Source organism: Salvelinus sp. IW2-2015, linkage group LG7 (assembly GCF_002910315.2).
Source record: "Salvelinus sp. IW2-2015 linkage group LG7, ASM291031v2, whole genome shotgun sequence".
Classification (NCBI taxonomy): domain Eukaryota; kingdom Metazoa; phylum Chordata; class Actinopteri; order Salmoniformes; family Salmonidae; genus Salvelinus; species Salvelinus sp. IW2-2015.
In genome coordinates, this window is record NC_036847.1 from 15087649 (window position 1) to 15092158 (window position 4510).

At 38.4% G+C, this 4510-nt stretch overlaps 1 long non-coding RNA gene across 1 annotated transcript; it reads right to left on the reverse strand.

Moving 5' to 3' along the window:
• Nucleotides 1-1174: 1174 nt before the first annotated feature.
• On the reverse strand, nt 1175-2974 carry LOC111966079 (uncharacterized). The gene is made up of 4 exons (XR_002877614.2): nt 2821-2974; nt 2190-2367; nt 1909-2086; nt 1175-1610 (listed from the first exon to the last, which is right to left on the reverse strand). It is a non-coding gene; the product is annotated as an uncharacterized lncRNA (long non-coding RNA).
• Nucleotides 2975-4510: the final 1536 nt, after the last annotated feature.

Here is a 4510-nt window from a genome sequence, read left to right on the forward strand (position 1 = left end):
TATTACTGTTATGCTGTTGAAAACCAAATGCTAGTCTAAAAGAAATGGGAGAAAAGGTCTTAAAGCTTTACATAGTGTAGATCAAGTTTATAAATTGCCTGGCTGAGCTGATGAGACAATGGATTGCTCAGTCAGATGGAACAGAGTAAATAGGCATTTCAACATCATAGATTTAGCCGGTGGTAACTTGTGYAATAGACWCAGGCTGGAATGCGGTTTTAACCAATCAGCATCCAGGATTAGACCCACCCGTTGTGTAATGATGTCACCATGCTGGCCATAACTCCATCCCACCAAAACAGGCAGATATTTCAGGCAGCTCTTACACTAAAAGGGCATTATCATAATTTTCACAATTTCACAGTATTGCTCCAAACTCATAGTGTGYAAATATATATAAAACACAGGAAAATCACATTTTTGATTGCATTGCACTGCATACTGTATGTGCATAGACAGTGTAACCTTCACTGTTTTTACTTGTCTAAAATGTAATATTGTTAGGCATTGTAAACCTTCAAAATATGCAGATCAGTATTTAAAAAAATATTACCATCATTTGAATCATTTCACAATGTAAAATGTTATATTAACACGACAGCATCAATAAAGCCAATAATTTAGTCTCCTTACAAAAAACATTACTGATAGCACAGTACGTTATTAAAGCAGTATATTTTCATTTTCTTCAATTGCGAATTACATAATAAAGAAAATCTGACACTGTACATCAAATAATCATTGGAAGTATTCTTAATTGTAATTAATTTTATACCTCTCATCATCATTTCAATTTTGTTTCCTTTTTCACATTTAAGTTAGTTTTCTAATTTACACTGATTGTTTTCCCCACTATTGACAATATTCTTAAAATTCCAAACACCAAATCTCAAACATGATTTCATAGAGAAAACAAAACACTAAACAAACATATTTAAACAAATAAAATACATAGCTATGAGATAAATCCTGTGAACTACTACTTTCATATTTTATAAACCTTAAAATCTAATCAATTCAAAAGGTAAAAAATCTAACATTGAAATTATTATTGTGTAAAATCTGAATAAGAACTTTCATAAACACATAAATACTGAGAAGTTGAAGAGGAGAATAAAACAACATTATTTCATTGCACAATGTTATTGCAATTACAAATAAAAAAAAATCTAATTTTGCATTTATAAATGGTAAAAGTAGTAAAAAYAATTACGATAAAAGTAATTGAAAAACAGCTGTTGGCTATGAGCTTTGACGCATAAAAAGCAATTAAGACTTTTCACATGCTGTTCTTTATGGAAGGAACTACCACATAGCAAGATCATGTTTCATTAATACATGTGTTGTTGTAAGATAGACACCATTGATTCTGTTCTGTGTCAGTCAGTTCTGCTTTACAGGCCATGGCACAACAAACTAATCAAAACATGTCAAATGAATCAAAACATTTGAAACAATATCAAATGTTAGAGACAAAAAAGAGTCAAGTAATTCTAATAATTGTGTCTTCATATATGAAAAAGAAACAGCAATATTATAAGTGGACCGATGAAGAGGGAACGTGAGGTTCTTATGCAGACACCCTGATTTTTGACGCCAACTTTGGGATCCTAAAAAGAGATGTCACAAGACATTTGAAATGGCAAGTTTAATGAATACAAAATATTCTAAAGAATTTTATGCCATAACATGTTTTCTCTATTTTGTAAAAATGTATAAACCATACCGTACTAATTTTACATGACATGAAAAAAGTACCAAATTGCTAGGTAATTACTATATACGAAAAACGTGTATTTCTCAAATGCATGAGAACGATGCAAAGCGCCAATGTAAAAACATAATCAAAACACCCCCTCTCATACTTCTGTTTGACAACAGATCATGTCAAGCCGCCATGTTGCTCACCCCTCTCCAATAGGCTCCAGGTCACCCTCCTCATCAGCATGGACATACAGCTCCTTGGGTTTGGGTCTCTCAATGACTTATGCAACCTCCTCTCTGGTCTCCTCAGCTGGCGTGGTCATCGACATCACATCCTCGTAGCTCTTCTGTGGATCTTCCTCCACCTCGTAGGTAACATGTCCTGCAAAACATTTAGTTCAGAGCAGCACATAAAGAAACAACACATTAATGTATGTACTGTATATACACTGTATGTATGAAACTGAGCTGGGACTTTATCTTACTGTGGTTAGCAGCAGCTCCTGCTCCTGCTCCTGCCCCTGGGCTTCAGGCTACTGGTTCCATATCTTCTACTGGTTAAGGGTTGAGCTGGGATGCTCTCCTCCTCAGCAATGTCATCGTAGGACAGGGAAGACACACGACATCGCTGGCAATTTTCCTTGTCTCCACCACTCTCTGATCCTGTTGGAACGACGATACAGAGAACTATGTGATGGTACAGTACAGCAAGACTGCCCTGCACAGTGGCCGGGCTGGTCTAGCAGTAATGCCGCAGCCTCCAGCACACGTCTATGGTGTCAGCATGAGTTTGAATCCAGCCTACTACCTTTTGACACAACTTCTCTTTATCTTTCCCCACTGTCATCCACTATCTGTTCAATTAAGTCTGAAAATACCTTTTAAAAAAGTGCACTGCACCGACAATTCTTCACTTCTTATCATTACTATAGTAATCCTTTCTGTCATCTATCTATATTTTGACAGGGAACTCTCTCTGCTACACTAAGCAGTGGATATAAATACTTTATCATGTTTAATTGATATATATCGAGTTTTCTTAATAAAAATGTTGATCATTTAATGGGTGACATGCATGTTTGTGGTGTTGTTTTAACAAAAAAGGATTGCACTCACTATGTTTATTCAAGTCTCTCATTTCCGTTGGTCTGAACATTTCATTTCCATTGGTCTCAACATCCTCATAGTCTTCACTCTCAAAAGCAAACTCTTTTCTCACTGAGAATCTTGCTGGATCCAAAATATGACTCTAATCAAAACCTTCTCAGTGTCTCTCGAATGCACACATATTACGAAAACATGAGTTTTTGTTTTCACATATTACGTAACATTTCATTCAATGCCACAGGATGCTACTATTGCTGTCAAAGTGTTCACTGACTGCCCTCTGGTGGCGGCCCAATTGTACAGACGCATGTGTCATGTGTTTAGGATCTACAGGGTATACCACTTTAGGGTAATTTCATATTTTATTTACAAAAACGCTGTTGCGACATAGACACAGATAATTGCAAGTGTTTACAAAAGTGTCCTTCGATTTGGCTATTGTACTTTAGTGAATTAAGTCCCTACAGTATTATTTGTAGGTGTTGAAATGACATAAGTGCAGTTACACTTGACATTTACATTTACATTTAAGTCATTTAGCAGACGCTCTTATCCAGAGCGACTTACAAATTGACCCTGTTTACAAAGTGTCCTCGCAGTAAGAGAAAGAGAGCAAGAACCATGAGCTGAAATGAACAGAGACAACGCCCCAAGGGACAGACAAACAATCAAGTTGATGTGATGGGGATCTGAGCAATGGGCTGTTTGACTAGATAACCGGCAATCATATTCAATTATTGGGGAAAAATACACTATATATACAAAAGTATGTGGATTAGTGGATTTGGCTATTTCAGTCACACCCGTTGCTGACAGGTGTACAAAATTGAGCACACGGCCATGCAATCTCCCTAGACAAACATTGGCAGTAGAATTGCCTTATCAAAGAGCTCAGTGACTTTCAACGTGGCACCGTCATAGGATGCCACCTTTCCAACAGGTCAGTTTGTCAAATTTCTGCGCTGCTAGAACTGCCCCGTTCAACTGTAAGTGCTGTTATTGTGAAGTGGAAACATCTCGGAGCAACAATGGCTCAGCCTCGAAGTGGTAGGTCACACAAGCTCACAGAACGGGACCGCCTAGTGCTGAAGCGCGTAGTGCGTAAAAATRGTCTGTCCTCGGATGCAACCCTCACTATCGAGTTCCAAACTGCCTCTGGAAGCAATGTCAGCACAATAACTATTCCTCAGGAGTTTCATAAAATAGGTTTCCATGGCAGAGCAGCTGCACACAAGCCTAAGATCACCATGCGTAATGCCAAGCGTTGGCTGAAGTGGTGTAAAGCTTGCCACCAGTGGACTCTGGAGCAGTGGAAACGTGTTCTCTGGAGTGATGAATTATGCTTCACCATCTGGCGGTCCAACAGACAAATCCAGGTTTGATGGATGCCAGGAGGACGCTACCTGCCTGAATGCATAATGCCAACTGTAAAGTTTGGTGGAGGAGGTATATTGGTCTGGGGCTGTTTTTCATGGTTCAGGCTAGTTCCAGTGAAGGGAAATCTTAACACTCTATGGACACTGTGTTAACAAACCTCCAAAAAAGCTTCAATGCCATACAACACTCCTTCCGTGGCCTCTAACTGCTCTTAAACGCTAGTAAAACTAAATGCATGCTCTTCAACCGATCGCTGACCGCACCCGCCTGCCCGACTAGCATCACTACTCTGGATGGTTCTGACTTAGAATATGTGGACAAC